The following is an 18,424-nucleotide window of genomic DNA, read 5'->3' on the forward strand; positions in this document are numbered from 1 at the left end:
TGTTCTTCTCTATTACCCATTCCATTGTGTCTAGTTTTCGCTTTGTTTCCCTTGCATTTGGGTTCATTATACTTGATGTTAATTCTCTCAAATTTGATTCAGTGGAACTTTCTGCACAAGTTACAATAACTTCTTTATTTTTAAAGCTTGATCAAAGGTTTTGTAACAGCAATCCTTTTAAGGCATAAAATTTACGTTCCAAGAAATGATCCAGTTATTCCCTTTCGAAAAAACAATTCCTTTTCTAACTTGTTTTTCTCTATTTCACATTCTATTGATTTTGTTTTTTCTTTCTTCCTTTTGCATTTGGGGATATTATAGTTGATATCAATTCTCTCATATTTACTTCAATAAAACATTTTGTGCACAATGCATTAACTTCTTTATATTTAAAGCTGTGTCAAAGGAATCTTCTTCAGCGGAAAGGGTGAACGTGCAGAGCAGTCTTCCAGTTGTTCACTTTTGAAAAGTCCATTCCTTTGCTTCCTTGTTCTTCTCTATTACCCTTTCCATTGTGTCTAGGTTTCGCTTTGTTACCCTTGGATTTGGGTTCATTATACTTGATGTTAATTCTCTCAAATTTAATTCAATGGAACTTTCTGTAGAAGTTACAATAACTTCTTTATACTTAAAGCTTGATCACAGGTTTTCTAACAGCAATCCTTTTCAATCATAAAATTTAAATTCAAAGAAATGATCCAGTTATTCCCTTTGAAAGAAACAATTCCTTTGCTTACTTGTTCTTCTCTATTTCACATTCTATTGATTTCAGTTTTTTCTTTGTTCCTTTTGCATTTCGAGATATTAGAGTTGATATATATTCTCTCATATTTGTGTCAAGGGAACATTTTGTGCACAATGCATTAACTTCTTTATATTTAAAGCTGTGTCAAAGGAATTCTTCTTTTCTTTGTTCCTTTTGCATTTCGGGATATTAGAGTTGATATCAATTCTCTCATATTAACTTCAATGAAATATTTGGTGTACAATGCATTATCTTCTTTATATTTAAGCTGGATCAAAGGCTTCATAACAGGCGTCCTATTAAGTGGAAAGAGTGAATTACAGAGAAATGTTTCAGTTATTTCCTTTTGAAAAATCCATTCCTTTTGGATACTTTTTCTTCTCTATTTCCTTTTCTATGTAGTTAAGTTGTCCCTTTGATGTTAATTCTCTCAAATTCGATTCAATGGAACTTTCTGTAGAAGTTACAATAACTTCCTTATTTTTAAAGCTTGATCAAACGTTTTGTAACAGCCATCCTTTTAAGTCATAAAATTGGAACTTTCTGTACAAGTTGCAATAACTTCTTTATACTTAAAGCTTGATCAAAGGTTTTGTAACAGCAATCCTTTTAAGTCATAAAATTTACGTTCAAAGAAATGATCCAGTTATTCCCTTTCAAAGAAACAATTCCTTTGCTTACTTGTTCTTCTCTATTTCACATTCTATTGAGTCTAGTTTTCCCTTTGTTCCTATTTCAGTTTGGGATATTATAGTTGATATATATTCTCTCATATTTGCGTCAAGGAAACATTTTGTTCACAATGCATTAACTTCTTTATTTTTAAAGCTGTGTCAAAGGAATCTTCTTCAGCGGAAAGGGTGAACGTGCAGAGCAGTCTTCCAGTTGTTCACTTTTGAAAAGTCCATTCCTTTGCTTCCTTGTTCTTCTCTATTACCCATTCCATTGTGTCTAGTTTTCGCTTTGTTTCCCTTGCATTTGGGTTCATTATACTTGATGTTAATTCTCTCAAATTTGATTCAGTGGAACTTTCTGCACAAGTTACAATAACTTCTTTATTTTTAAAGCTTGATCAAAGGTTTTGTAACAGCAATCCTTTTAAGGCATAAAATTTACGTTCCAAGAAATGATCCAGTTATTCCCTTTCGAAAAAACAATTCCTTTTCTAACTTGTTTTTCTCTATTTCACATTCTATTGATTTTGTTTTTTCTTTCTTCCTTTTGCATTTGGGGATATTATAGTTGATATCAATTCTCTCATATTTACTTCAATAAAACATTTTGTGCACAATGCATTAACTTCTTTATATTTAAAGCTGTGTCAAAGGAATCTTCTTCAGCGGAAAGGGTGAACGTGCAGAGCAGTCTTCCAGTTGTTCACTTTTGAAAAGTCCATTCCTTTGCTTCCTTGTTCTTCTCTATTACCCTTTCCATTGTGTCTAGGTTTCGCTTTGTTACCCTTGGATTTGGGTTCATTATACTTGATGTTAATTCTCTCAAATTTAATTCAATGGAACTTTCTGTAGAAGTTACAATAACTTCTTTATACTTAAAGCTTGATCACAGGTTTTCTAACAGCAATCCTTTTCAATCATAAAATTTAAATTCAAAGAAATGATCCAGTTATTCCCTTTGAAAGAAACAATTCCTTTGCTTACTTGTTCTTCTCTATTTCACATTCTATTGATTTCAGTTTTTTCTTTGTTCCTTTTGCATTTCGAGATATTAGAGTTGATATATATTCTCTCATATTTGTGTCAAGGGAACATTTTGTGCACAATGCATTAACTTCTTTATATTTAAAGCTGTGTCAAAGGAATTCTTCTTTTCTTTGTTCCTTTTGCATTTCGGGATATTAGAGTTGATATCAATTCTCTCATATTAACTTCAATGAAATATTTGGTGTACAATGCATTATCTTCTTTATATTTAAGCTGGATCAAAGGCTTCATAACAGGCGTCCTATTAAGTGGAAAGAGTGAATTACAGAGAAATGTTTCAGTTATTTCCTTTTGAAAAATCCATTCCTTTTGGATACTTTTTCTTCTCTATTTCCTTTTCTATGTAGTTAAGTTGTCCCTTTGATGTTAATTCTCTCAAATTCGATTCAATGGAACTTTCTGTAGAAGTTACAATAACTTCCTTATTTTTAAAGCTTGATCAAACGTTTTGTAACAGCCATCCTTTTAAGTCATAAAATTGGAACTTTCTGTACAAGTTGCAATAACTTCTTTATACTTAAAGCTTGATCAAAGGTTTTGTAACAGCAATCCTTTTAAGTCATAAAATTTACGTTCAAAGAAATGATCCAGTTATTCCCTTTCGAAAAAATAATTTCTTTTCTTACTTGTTCTTCTCTATTTCACATGCTATTGAGTCTAGTTTCCCTTTGTTCCTATTGCAGTTTGGGATATTATAGTTGATATATATTCTCTCATATTTACTTCAAGGAAACATTTTGTTCACAATGCATTAACTTCTTTATTTTTAAAGCTGTGTCAAAGGAATCTTCTTCAGCGGAAAGGGTGAACGTGCAGAGCAGTCTTCCAGTTGTTCACTTTTGAAAAGTCCATTCCTTTGCTTCCTTGTTCTTCTCTATTACCCATTCCATTGTGTCTAGTTTTCGCTTTGTTTCCCTTGCATTTGGGTTCATTATACTTGATGTTAATTCTCTCAAATTTGATTCAGTGGAACTTTCTGCACAAGTTACAATAACTTCTTTATTTTTAAAGCTTGATCAAAGGTTTTGTAACAGCAATCCTTTTAAGGCATAAAATTTACGTTCCAAGAAATGATCCAGTTATTCCCTTTCGAAAAAACAATTCCTTTTCTAACTTGTTTTTCTCTATTTCACATTCTATTGATTTTGGTTTTTTCTTTCTTCCTTTTGCATTTGGGGATATTATAGTTGATATCAATTCGCTCATATTTACTTCAATAAAACATTTTGTGCACAATGCATTGTCTTCTTTATATTTAAGCTGGATCAAAGGTTTCATAAAAGGCATCCTATTAAGTGGAAAGAGTGAATTGCAGAGAAATCAATCAGGTATTTCCTTTTGAAAAATCCATTCCTTTTGGATACTTGTTCTTCTCTATTTCCTTTTCTATGTAGTTATTTTTTCCCTTTGATGTTAATTCTCTCAAATTTGATTCAGTGGAACTTTCTGTACAAGTTCCAATAACTTCTTTATTTTTAAAGCTTGATCAAAGGTTTTGTAACAGCAATCCTTTTAAGTCATAAAATTTACCTTCAAAGAAATGATCCAGTTATTCCCTTTGAAAGAAACAATTCTTTTGCTTACTTGTTTTTCTCTATTTCACATTCTATTGATCTCAGTTTTTCCTTTGTTCCTTTTGCATTTCGAGATATTAGAGTTGATATATATTCTCTCATATTTGCGTCAAGGAAACATTTTGTTCACAATGCATTAACTTCTTTATTTTTAAAGCTGTCTCAAAGGAATCTTCTTCAGCGGAAAGGGTGAACGTGCAGAGCAGTCTTCCAGTTGTTCACTTTTGAAAAGTCCATTCCTTTGCTTCCTTGTTCTTCTCTATTACCCATTCCATTGTGTCTAGTTTTCGCTTTGTTTCCCTTGCATTTGGGTTCATTATACTTGATGTTAATTCTCTCAAATTTGATTCAGTGGAACTTTCTGCACAAGTTACAATAACTTCTTTATTTTTAAAGCTTGATCAAAGGTTTTGTAACAGCAATCCTTTTAAGGCATAAAATTTACGTTCAAAGAAATGATCCAGTTATTCCCTTTCGAAAAAACAATCCCTTTTTTACTTGTTCTTCTATATTTCACATTCTATTGATTTCAGTTTTTTCTTTGTTCCTTTTGCATTTCGGGATATTAGAGTTGATATCAATTCTCTCATATTTCCTTCAATGAAATATTTGGTGTACAATGCATTATCTTCTTTATATTTAAGTTTGATCAAAGGCTTCATAACAGGCGTCCTATTAAGTGGAAAGAGTGAATTACAGATAAATGATTCAGTTATTTCCTTTTGAAAAATCCATTCCTTTTGGATACTTTTTCTTCTCTATTTCCTTTTCCATGTAGTTAAGTTGTCCCTTTGATGTTAATTCTCTCAGATTCGATTCAATGGAACTTTCTGTAGAAGTTACAATAACTTCTTTATTTTTAAAGCTTGATCAAAAGTTTTGTAACAGCCATCCTTTTAAGTCATAAAATTGGAACTTTCTGTAAAAGTTGCAATAACTTCTTTATACTTAAAGCTTGATCAAAGGTTTTGTAACAGCAATCCTTTTAAGTCATAAAATTTACGTTCAAAGAAATGATCCAGTTATTCCCTTTCGAAAAAATAATTTCTTTTCTTACTTGTTCTTCTCTATTTCACATTCTATTGAGTCTAGTTTTCCCTTTGTTCCTATTGCACTTTGGGATATTATAGTTGATATATATTCTCTCATATTTGCGTCAAGGAAACATTTTGTTCACAATGCATTAACTTCTTTATTTTTAAAGCTGTGTCAAAGGAATCTTCTTCAGCGGAAAGGGTGAACGTGCAGAACAGTCTTCCAGTTGTTCACTTTTGAAAAGTCCATTCCTTTGCTTCCTTGTTCTTCTCTATTACCCATTCCATTGTGTCTAGGTTTCGCTTTGTTTCCCTTGCATTTGGGTTCATTATACTTGATGTTAATTCTCTCAAATTTGATTCAGTGGAACTTTCTGCACAAGTTACAATAACTTCTTTATTTTTAAAGCTTGATCACAGGTTTTCTAACAGCAATCCTTTTCAGTCATAAAATTTAAATTCAAAGAAATGATCCAGTTCTTCCCTTTGAAAGAAACAATTCCTTTGCTTACTTGTTCTTCTCTATTTCACATTCTATTGATTTCAGTTTTTTCTTTGTTCCTTTTGCATTTCGAGATATTAGAGTTGATATATATTCTCTCATATTTGTGTCAAGGGAACATTTTGTGCACAATGCATTAACTTCTTTATATTTAAAGCTGTGTCAAAGGAATTCTTCTTTTCTTTGTTCCTTTTGCATTTTGGGATATTAGAGTTGATATCAATTCTCTCATATTAACTTCAATGAAATATTTGGTGTACAATGCATTATCTTCTTTATATTTAAGCTGGATCAAAGGCTTCATAACAGGCGTCCTATTAAGTGGAAAGAGTGAATTACAGAGAAATGTTTCAGTTATTTCCTTTTGAAAAATCCATTCCTTTTGGATACTTTTTCTTCTCTATTTCCTTTTCTATGTAGTTAAGTTGTCCCTTTGATGTTAATTCTCTCAAATTCGATTCAATGGAACTTTCTGTAGAAGTTACAATAACTTCCTTATTTTTAAAGCTTGATCAAACGTTTTGTAACAGCCATCCTTTTAAGTCATAAAATTGGAACTTTCTGTAAAAGTTGCAATAACTTCTTTATACTTAAAGTTGATCAAAGGTTTTGTAACTTCTTTATTTTTAAAGCTGTGTCAAAGGAATCTTCTTCAGCGGAAATGGTGAACGTGCAGAACAGTCTTCCAGTTGTTCACTTTTGAAAAGTCCATTCCTTTGCTTCCTTGTTCTTCTCTATTACCCATTCCATTGTGTCTAGGTTTCGCTTTGTTTCCCTTGCATTTGGGTTCATTATACTTGATGTTAATTCTCTCAAATTTGATTCAGTGGAACTTTCTGCACAAGTTACAATAACTTCTTTATTTTTAAAGCTTGATCAAAGGTTTTGTAACAGCAATCCTTTTAAGGCATAAAATTTACGTTCCAAGAAATGATCCAGTTATTCCCTTTCGAAAAAACAATTCCTTTTCTAACCTGTTTTTCTCTATTTCACATTCTATTGATTTTGGTTTTTTCTTTCTTCCTTTTGCATTTGGGGATATTATAGTTGATATCAATTCGCTCATATTTACTTCAATAAAAGATTTTGTGCACAATGCATTGTCTTCTTTATATTTAAGCTGGATCAAAGGTTTCATAACAGGCATCCTATTAAGTGGAAAGAGTGAATTGCAGAGAAACCATCCAGATATTTCCTTTTGAAAAATCCATTCCTTTTGGATACTTGTTCTTCTCTATTTCCTTTTCTATGTAGTTATTTTTTCCCTTTGATGTTAATTCTCTCAAATTTGATTCAATGGAACTTTCTGTACAAGTTCCAATAACTTCTTCATTTTTAAAGCTTGATCAAAGGTTCTGTAACAACAATCTTTTTAAGTCATAAAATTTACGTTCAAAGAAATGATCCAGTTATTCCCTTTCAAAGAAACAATTCCTTTGCTTACTTGTTCTTCTCTATTTCACATTCTATTGAGTCTAGTTTTCCCTTTGTTCCTATTTCAGTTTGGGATATTATAGTTGATATATATTCTCTCATATTTGCGTCAAGGAAACATTTTGTTCACAATGCATTAACTTCTTTATTTTTAAAGCTGTGTCAAAGGAATCTTCTTCAGCGGAAAGGGTGAACGTGCAGAGCAGTCTTCCAGTTGTTCACTTTTGAAAAGTCCATTCCGTTGCTTCCTTGTTCTTCTCTATTACCCATTCCATTGTGTCTAGTTTTCGCTTTGTTTCCCTTGCATTTGGGTTCATTATACTTGATGTTAATTCTCTCAAATTTGATTCAGTGGAACTTTCTGCACAAGTTACAATAACTTCTTTATTTTTAAAGCTTGATCAAAGGTTTTGTAACAGCAATCCTTTTAAGGCATAAAATTTACGTTCCAAGAAATGATCCAGTTATTCCCTTTCGAAAAAACAATTCCTTTTCTAACTTGTTTTTCTCTATTTCACATTCTATTGATTTTGTTTTTTCTTTCTTCCTTTTGCATTTGGGGATATTATAGTTGATATCAATTCTCTCATATTTACTTCAATAAAACATTTTGTGCACAATGCATTAACTTCTTTATATTTAAAGCTGTGTCAAAGGAATCTTCTTCAGCGGAAAGGGTGAACGTGCAGAGCAGTCTTCCAGTTGTTCACTTTTGAAAAGTCCATTCCTTTGCTTCCTTGTTCTTCTCTATTACCCTTTCCATTGTGTCTAGGTTTCGCTTTGTTACCCTTGGATTTGGGTTCATTATACTTGATGTTAATTCTCTCAAATTTAATTCAATGGAACTTTCTGTAGAAGTTACAATAACTTCTTTATACTTAAAGCTTGATCACAGGTTTTCTAACAGCAATCCTTTTCAATCATAAAATTTAAATTCAAAGAAATGATCCAGTTATTCCCTTTGAAAGAAACAATTCCTTTGCTTACTTGTTCTTCTCTATTTCACATTCTATTGATTTCAGTTTTTTCTTTGTTCCTTTTGCATTTCGAGATATTAGAGTTGATATATATTCTCTCATATTTGTGTCAAGGGAACATTTTGTGCACAATGCATTAACTTCTTTATATTTAAAGCTGTGTCAAAGGAATTCTTCTTTTCTTTGTTCCTTTTGCATTTCGGGATATTAGAGTTGATATCAATTCTCTCATATTAACTTCAATGAAATATTTGGTGTACAATGCATTATCTTCTTTATATTTAAGCTGGATCAAAGGCTTCATAACAGGCGTCCTATTAAGTGGAAAGAGTGAATTACAGAGAAATGTTTCAGTTATTTCCTTTTGAAAAATCCATTCCTTTTGGATACTTTTTCTTCTCTATTTCCTTTTCTATGTAGTTAAGTTGTCCCTTTGATGTTAATTCTCTCAAATTCGATTCAATGGAACTTTCTGTAGAAGTTACAATAACTTCCTTATTTTTAAAGCTTGATCAAACGTTTTGTAACAGCCATCCTTTTAAGTCATAAAATTGGAACTTTCTGTACAAGTTGCAATAACTTCTTTATACTTAAAGCTTGATCAAAGGTTTTGTAACAGCAATCCTTTTAAGTCATAAAATTTACGTTCAAAGAAATGATCCAGTTATTCCCTTTCGAAAAAATAATTTCTTTTCTTACTTGTTCTTCTCTATTTCACATGCTATTGAGTCTAGTTTCCCTTTGTTCCTATTGCAGTTTGGGATATTATAGTTGATATATATTCTCTCATATTTACTTCAAGGAAACATTTTGTTCACAATGCATTAACTTCTTTATTTTTAAAGCTGTGTCAAAGGAATCTTCTTTTGCGCGAAAGGGTGAACGTGCAGAGCAGTCTTCCAGTTGTTCACTTTTGAAAAGTCCATTCCTTTGCTTCCTTGTTCTTCTCTATTACCCATTCCATTGTGTCTAGTTTTCGCTTTGTTTCCCTTGCATTTGGGTTCATTATACTTGATGTTAATTCTCTCAAATTTGATTCAGTGGAACTTTCTGCACAAGTTACAATAACTTCTTTATTTTTAAAGCTTGATCAAAGGTTTTGTAACAGCAATCCTTTTAAGGCATAAAATTTACGTTCCAAGAAATGATCCAGTTATTCCCTTTCGAAAAAACAATTCCTTTTCTAACTTGTTTTTCTCTATTTCACATTCTATTGATTTTGTTTTTTCTTTCTTCCTTTTGCATTTGGGGATATTATAGTTGATATCAATTCGCTCATATTTACTTCAATAAAACATTTTGTGCACAATGCATTGTCTTCTTTATATTTAAGCTGGATCAAAGTTTTCACAACAGGCATCCTATTAAGTGGAAAGAGTGAATTGCAGAGAAATCAATCAGGTATTTCCTTTTGAAAAATCCATTCCTTTTGGATACTTGTTCTTCTCTATTTCCTTTTCTATGTAGTTATTTTTTCCCTTTGATGTTAATTCTCTCAAATTTGATTCAGTGGAACTTTCTGTACAAGTTCCAATAACTTCTTTATTTTTAAAGCTTGATCAAAGGTTTTGTAACAGCAATCCTTTTAAGTCATAAAATTTACCTTCAAAGAAATGATCCAGTTATTCCCTTTGAAAGAAACAATTCTTTTGCTTACTTGTTTTTCTCTATTTCACATTCTATTGATCTCAGTTTTTCCTTTGTTCCTTTTGCATTTCGAGATATTAGAGTTGATATATATTCTCTCATATTTGTGTCAAGGGAACATTTTGTGAACAATGCATTAACTTCTTTGTATTTAAAGCTCTGTCAAAGGAATCTTCTTCAGCGGAAAGGGTGAACGTGCAGAGCAGTCTTCCAGTTGTTCACTTTTGAAAAGTCCATTCCTTTGCTTCCTTGTTCTTCTCTATTACCCATTCCATTGTGTCTAGGTTTCGCTTTGTTTCCCTTGCATTTGGGTTCATTATACTTGATGTTAATTCTCTCAAATTTGATTCAGTGGAACTTTCTGCACAAGTTACAATAACTTCTTTATTTTTAAAGCTTGATCACAGGTTTTCTAACAGCAATCCTTTTCAGTCATAAAATTTAAATTCAAAGAAATGATCCAGTTCTTCCCTTTGAAAGAAACAATTCCTTTGCTTACTTGTTCTTCTCTATTTCACATTCTATTGATTTCAGTTTTTTCTTTGTTCCTTTTGCATTTCGAGATATTAGAGTTGATATATATTCTCTCATATTTGTGTCAAGGGAACATTTTGTGCACAATGCATTAACTTCTTTATATTTAAAGCTGTGTCAAAGGAATTCTTCTTTTCTTTGTTCCTTTTGCATTTCGGGATATTAGAGTTGATATCAATTCTCTCATATTAACTTCAATGAAATATTTGGTGTACAATGCATTATCTTCTTTATATTTAAGCTGGATCAAAGGCTTCATAACAGGCGTCCTATTAAGTGGAAAGAGTGAATTACAGAGAAATGTTTCAGTTATTTCCTTTTGAAAAATCCATTCCTTTTGGATACTTTTTCTTCTCTATTTCCTTTTCTATGTAGTTAAGTTGTCCCTTTGATGTTAATTCTCTCAAATTCGATTCAATGGAACTTTCTGTAGAAGTTACAATAACTTCCTTATTTTTAAAGCTTGATCAAACGTTTTGTAACAGCCATCCTTTTAAGTCATAAAATTGGAACTTTCTGTAAAAGTTGCAATAACTTCTTTATACTTAAAGTTGATCAAAGGTTTTGTAACTTCTTTATTTTTAAAGCTGTGTCAAAGGAATCTTCTTCAGCGGAAATGGTGAACGTGCAGAACAGTCTTCCAGTTGTTCACTTTTGAAAAGTCCATTCCTTTGCTTCCTTGTTCTTCTCTATTACCCATTCCATTGTGTCTAGGTTTCGCTTTGTTTCCCTTGCATTTGGGTTCATTATACTTGATGTTAATTCTCTCAAATTTGATACAGTTAAACTTTCTGCACAAGTTACAATAACTTCTTTATTTTTAAAGCTTGATCAAAGGTTTTGTAACAGCAATCCTTTTAAGGCATAAAATTTACGTTCCAAGAAATGATCCAGTTATTCCCTTTCGAAAAAACAATTCCTTTTCTAACCTGTTTTTCTCTATTTCACATTCTATTGATTTTGGTTTTTTCTTTCTTCCTTTTGCATTTGGGGATATTATAGTTGATATCAATTCGCTCATATTTACTTCAATAAAAGATTTTGTGCACAATGCATTGTCTTCTTTATATTTAAGCTGGATCAAAGGTTTCATAACAGGCATCCTATTAAGTGGAAAGAGTGAATTGCAGAGAAACCATCCAGATATTTCCTTTTGAAAAATCCATTCCTTTTGGATACTTGTTCTTCTCTATTTCCTTTTCTATGTAGTTATTTTTTCCCTTTGATGTTAATTCTCTCAAATTTGATTCAATGGAACTTTCTGTACAAGTTCCAATAACTTCTTCATTTTTAAAGCTTGATCAAAGGTTCTGTAACAACAATCTTTTTAAGTCATAAAATTTACGTTCAAAGAAATGATCCAGTTATTCCCTTTCAAAGAAACAATTCCTTTGCTTACTTGTTCTTCTCTATTTCACATTCTATTGAGTCTAGTTTTCCCTTTGTTCCTATTTCAGTTTGGGATATTATAGTTGATATATATTCTCTCATATTTGCGTCAAGGAAACATTTTGTTCACAATGCATTAACTTCTTTATTTTTAAAGCTGTGTCAAAGGAATCTTCTTCAGCGGAAAGGGTGAACGTGCAGAGCAGTCTTCCAGTTGTTCACTTTTGAAAAGTCCATTCCGTTGCTTCCTTGTTCTTCTCTATTACCCATTCCATTGTGTCTAGTTTTCGCTTTGTTTCCCTTGCATTTGGGTTCATTATACTTGATGTTAATTCTCTCAAATTTGATTCAGTGGAACTTTCTGCACAAGTTACAATAACTTCTTTATTTTTAAAGCTTGATCAAAGGTTTTGTAACAGCAATCCTTTTAAGGCATAAAATTTACGTTCCAAGAAATGATCCAGTTATTCCCTTTCGAAAAAACAATTCCTTTTCTAACTTGTTTTTCTCTATTTCACATTCTATTGATTTTGTTTTTTCTTTCTTCCTTTTGCATTTGGGGATATTATAGTTGATATCAATTCTCTCATATTTACTTCAATAAAACATTTTGTGCACAATGCATTAACTTCTTTATATTTAAAGCTGTGTCAAAGGAATCTTCTTCAGCGGAAAGGGTGAACGTGCAGAGCAGTCTTCCAGTTGTTCACTTTTGAAAAGTCCATTCCTTTGCTTCCTTGTTCTTCTCTATTACCCTTTCCATTGTGTCTAGGTTTCGCTTTGTTACCCTTGGATTTGGGTTCATTATACTTGATGTTAATTCTCTCAAATTTAATTCAATGGAACTTTCTGTAGAAGTTACAATAACTTCTTTATACTTAAAGCTTGATCACAGGTTTTCTAACAGCAATCCTTTTCAATCATAAAATTTAAATTCAAAGAAATGATCCAGTTATTCCCTTTGAAAGAAACAATTCCTTTGCTTACTTGTTCTTCTCTATTTCACATTCTATTGATTTCAGTTTTTTCTTTGTTCCTTTTGCATTTCGAGATATTAGAGTTGATATATATTCTCTCATATTTGTGTCAAGGGAACATTTTGTGCACAATGCATTAACTTCTTTATATTTAAAGCTGTGTCAAAGGAATTCTTCTTTTCTTTGTTCCTTTTGCATTTCGGGATATTAGAGTTGATATCAATTCTCTCATATTAACTTCAATGAAATATTTGGTGTACAATGCATTATCTTCTTTATATTTAAGCTGGATCAAAGGCTTCATAACAGGCGTCCTATTAAGTGGAAAGAGTGAATTACAGAGAAATGTTTCAGTTATTTCCTTTTGAAAAATCCATTCCTTTTGGATACTTTTTCTTCTCTATTTCCTTTTCTATGTAGTTAAGTTGTCCCTTTGATGTTAATTCTCTCAAATTCGATTCAATGGAACTTTCTGTAGAAGTTACAATAACTTCCTTATTTTTAAAGCTTGATCAAACGTTTTGTAACAGCCATCCTTTTAAGTCATAAAATTGGAACTTTCTGTACAAGTTGCAATAACTTCTTTATACTTAAAGCTTGATCAAAGGTTTTGTAACAGCAATCCTTTTAAGTCATAAAATTTACGTTCAAAGAAATGATCCAGTTATTCCCTTTCGAAAAAATAATTTCTTTTCTTACTTGTTCTTCTCTATTTCACATGCTATTGAGTCTAGTTTCCCTTTGTTCCTATTGCAGTTTGGGATATTATAGTTGATATATATTCTCTCATATTTACTTCAAGGAAACATTTTGTTCACAATGCATTAACTTCTTTATTTTTAAAGCTGTGTCAAAGGAATCTTCTTCAGCGGAAAGGGTGAACGTGCAGAGCAGTCTTCCAGTTGTTCACTTTTGAAAAGTCCATTCCTTTGCTTCCTTGTTCTTCTCTATTACCCATTCCATTGTGTCTAGTTTTCGCTTTGTTTCCCTTGCATTTGGGTTCATTATACTTGATGTTAATTCTCTCAAATTTGATTCAGTGGAACTTTCTGCACAAGTTACAATAACTTCTTTATTTTTAAAGCTTGATCAAAGGTTTTGTAACAGCAATCCTTTTAAGGCATAAAATTTACGTTCCAAGAAATGATCCAGTTATTCCCTTTCGAAAAAACAATTCCTTTTCTAACTTGTTTTTCTCTATTTCACATTCTATTGATTTTGGTTTTTTCTTTCTTCCTTTTGCATTTGGGGATATTATAGTTGATATCAATTCGCTCATATTTACTTCAATAAAACATTTTGTGCACAATGCATTGTCTTCTTTATATTTAAGCTGGATCAAAGTTTTCACAACAGGCATCCTATTAAGTGGAAAGAGTGAATTGCAGAGAAATCAATCAGGTATTTCCTTTTGAAAAATCCATTCCTTTTGGATACTTGTTCTTCTCTATTTCCTTTTCTATGTAGTTATTTTTTCCCTTTGATGTTAATTCTCTCAAATTTGATTCAGTGGAACTTTCTGTACAAGTTCCAATAACTTCTTTATTTTTAAAGCTTGATCAAAGGTTTTGTAACAGCAATCCTTTTAAGTCATAAAATTTACCTTCAAAGAAATGATCCAGTTATTCCCTTTGAAAGAAACAATTCTTTTGCTTACTTGTTTTTCTCTATTTCACATTCTATTGATCTCAGTTTTTCCTTTGTTCCTTTTGCATTTCGAGATATTAGAGTTGATATATATTCTCTCATATTTGTGTCAAGGGAACATTTTGTGAACAATGCATTAACTTCTTTGTATTTAAAGCTCTGTCAAAGGAATCTTCTTCAGCGGAAAGGGTGAACGTGCAGAGCAGTCTTCCAGTTGTTCACTTTTGAAAAGTCCATTCCTTTGCTTCCTTGTTCTTCTCTATTACCCATTCCATTGTGTCTAGGTTTCGCTTTGTTTCCCTTGCATTTGGGTTCATTATACTTGATGTTAATTCTCTCAAATTTGATTCAGTGGAACTTTCTGCACAAGTTACAATAACTTCTTTATTTTTAAAGCTTGATCACAGGTTTTCTAACAGCAATCCTTTTCAGTCATAAAATTTAAATTCAAAGAAATGATCCAGTTCTTCCCTTTGAAAGAAACAATTCCTTTGCTTACTTGTTCTTCTCTATTTCACATTCTATTGATTTCAGTTTTTTCTTTGTTCCTTTTGCATTTCGAGATATTAGAGTTGATATATATTCTCTCATATTTGTGTCAAGGGAACATTTTGTGCACAATGCATTAACTTCTTTATATTTAAAGCTGTGTCAAAGGAATTCTTCTTTTCTTTGTTCCTTTTGCATTTCGGGATATTAGAGTTGATATCAATTCTCTCATATTAACTTCAATGAAATATTTGGTGTACAATGCATTATCTTCTTTATATTTAAGCTGGATCAAAGGCTTCATAACAGGCGTCCTATTAAGTGGAAAGAGTGAATTACAGAGAAATGTTTCAGTTATTTCCTTTTGAAAAATCCATTCCTTTTGGATACTTTTTCTTCTCTATTTCCTTTTCTATGTAGTTAAGTTGTCCCTTTGATGTTAATTCTCTCAAATTCGATTCAATGGAACTTTCTGTAGAAGTTACAATAACTTCCTTATTTTTAAAGCTTGATCAAACGTTTTGTAACAGCCATCCTTTTAAGTCATAAAATTGGAACTTTCTGTAAAAGTTGCAATAACTTCTTTATACTTAAAGTTGATCAAAGGTTTTGTAACTTCTTTATTTTTAAAGCTGTGTCAAAGGAATCTTCTTCAGCGGAAATGGTGAACGTGCAGAACAGTCTTCCAGTTGTTCACTTTTGAAAAGTCTATTCCTTTGCTTCCTTGTTCTTCTCTATTACCCATTCCATTGTGTCTAGGTTTCGCTTTGTTTCCCTTGCATTTGGGTTCATTATACTTGATGTTAATTCTCTCAAATTTGATACAGTTAAACTTTCTGCACAAGTTACAATAACTTCTTTATTTTTAAAGCTTGATCAAAGGTTTTGTAACAGCAATCCTTTTAAGGCATAAAATTTACGTTCCAAGAAATGATCCAGTTATTCCCTTTCGAAAAAACAATTCCTTTTCTAACCTGTTTTTCTCTATTTCACATTCTATTGATTTTGGTTTTTTCTTTCTTCCTTTTGCATTTGGGGATATTATAGTTGATATCAATTCGCTCATATTTACTTCAATAAAAGATTTTGTGCACAATGCATTGTCTTCTTTATATTTAAGCTGGATCAAAGGTTTCATAACAGGCATCCTATTAAGTGGAAAGAGTGAATTGCAGAGAAACCATCCAGATATTTCCTTTTGAAAAATCCATTCCTTTTGGATACTTGTTCTTCTCTATTTCCTTTTCTATGTAGTTATTTTTTCCCTTTGATGTTAATTCTCTCAAATTTGATTCAATGGAACTTTCTGTACAAGTTCCAATAACTTCTTCATTTTTAAAGCTTGATCAAAGGTTCTGTAACAACAATCTTTTTAAGTCATAAAATTTACGTTCAAAGAAATGATCCAGTTATTCCCTTTCAAAGAAACAATTCCTTTGCTTACTTGTTCTTCTCTATTTCACATTCTATTGAGTCTAGTTTTCCCTTTGTTCCTATTTCAGTTTGGGATATTATAGTTGATATATATTCTCTCATATTTGCGTCAAGGAAACATTTTGTTCACAATGCATTAACTTCTTTATTTTTAAAGCTGTGTCAAAGGAATCTTCTTCAGCGGAAAGGGTGAACGTGCAGAGCAGTCTTCCAGTTGTTCACTTTTGAAAAGTCCATTCCGTTGCTTCCTTGTTCTTCTCTATTACCCATTCCATTGTGTCTAGTTTTCGCTTTGTTTCCCTTGCATTTGGGTTCATTATACTTGATGTTAATTCTCTCAAATTTGATTCAGTGGAACTTTCTGCACAAGTTACAATAACTTCTTTATTTTTAAAGCTTGATCAAAGGTTTTGTAACAGCAATCCTTTTAAGGCATAAAATTTACGTTCCAAGAAATGATCCAGTTATTCCCTTTCGAAAAAACAATTCCTTTTCTAACTTGTTTTTCTCTATTTCACATTCTATTGATTTTGTTTTTTCTTTCTTCCTTTTGCATTTGGGGATATTATAGTTGATATCAATTCTCTCATATTTACTTCAATAAAACATTTTGTGCACAATGCATTAACTTCTTTATATTTAAAGCTGTGTCAAAGGAATCTTCTTCAGCGGAAAGGGTGAACGTGCAGAGCAGTCTTCCAGTTGTTCACTTTTGAAAAGTCCATTCCTTTGCTTCCTTGTTCTTCTCTATTACCCTTTCCATTGTGTCTAGGTTTCGCTTTGTTACCCTTGGATTTGGGTTCATTATACTTGATGTTAATTCTCTCAAATTTAATTCAATGGAACTTTCTGTAGAAGTTACAATAACTTCTTTATACTTAAAGCTTGATCACAGGTTTTCTAACAGCAATCCTTTTCAATCATAAAATTTAAATTCAAAGAAATGATCCAGTTATTCCCTTTGAAAGAAACAATTCCTTTGCTTACTTGTTCTTCTCTATTTCACATTCTATTGATTTCAGTTTTTTCTTTGTTCCTTTTGCATTTCGAGATATTAGAGTTGATATATATTCTCTCATATTTGTGTCAAGGGAACATTTTGTGCACAATGCATTAACTTCTTTATATTTAAAGCTGTGTCAAAGGAATTCTTCTTTTCTTTGTTCCTTTTGCATTTCGGGATATTAGAGTTGATATCAATTCTCTCATATTAACTTCAATGAAATATTTGGTGTACAATGCATTATCTTCTTTATATTTAAGCTGGATCAAAGGCTTCATAACAGGCGTCCTATTAAGTGGAAAGAGTGAATTACAGAGAAATGTTTCAGTTATTTCCTTTTGAAAAATCCATTCCTTTTGGATACTTTTTCTTCTCTATTTCCTTTTCTATGTAGTTAAGTTGTCCCTTTGATGTTAATTCTCTCAAATTCGATTCAATGGAACTTTCTGTAGAAGTTACAATAACTTCCTTATTTTTAAAGCTTGATCAAACGTTTTGTAACAGCCATCCTTTTAAGTCATAAAATTGGAACTTTCTGTACAAGTTGCAATAACTTCTTTATACTTAAAGCTTGATCAAAGGTTTTGTAACAGCAATCCTTTTAAGTCATAAAATTTACGTTCAAAGAAATGATCCAGTTATTCCCTTTCGAAAAAATAATTTCTTTTCTTACTTGTTCTTCTCTATTTCACATGCTATTGAGTCTAGTTTCCCTTTGTTCCTATTGCAGTTTGGGATATTATAGTTGATATATATTCTCTCATATTTACTTCAAGGAAACATTTTGTTCACAATGCATTAACTTCTTTATTTTTAAAGCTGTGTCAAAGGAATCTTCTTCAGCGGAAAGGGTGAACGTGCAGAGCAGTCTTCCAGTTGTTCACTTTTGAAAAGTCCATTCCTTTGCTTCCTTGTTCTTCTCTATTACCCATTCCATTGTGTCTAGTTTTCGCTTTGTTTCCCTTGCATTTGGGTTCATTATACTTGATGTTAATTCTCTCAAATTTGATTCAGTGGAACTTTCTGCACAAGTTACAATAACTTCTTTATTTTTAAAGCTTGATCAAAGGTTTTGTAACAGCAATCCTTTTAAGGCATAAAATTTACGTTCCAAGAAATGATCCAGTTATTCCCTTTCGAAAAAACAATTCCTTTTCTAACTTGTTTTTCTCTATTTCACATTCTATTGATTTTGGTTTTTTCTTTCTTCCTTTTGCATTTGGGGATATTATAGTTGATATCAATTCGCTCATATTTACTTCAATAAAACATTTTGTGCACAATGCATTGTCTTCTTTATATTTAAGCTGGATCAAA

Source organism: Sminthopsis crassicaudata, chromosome 5, assembly GCF_048593235.1.
Source record: "Sminthopsis crassicaudata isolate SCR6 chromosome 5, ASM4859323v1, whole genome shotgun sequence".
Taxonomy (NCBI): domain Eukaryota; kingdom Metazoa; phylum Chordata; class Mammalia; order Dasyuromorphia; family Dasyuridae; genus Sminthopsis; species Sminthopsis crassicaudata.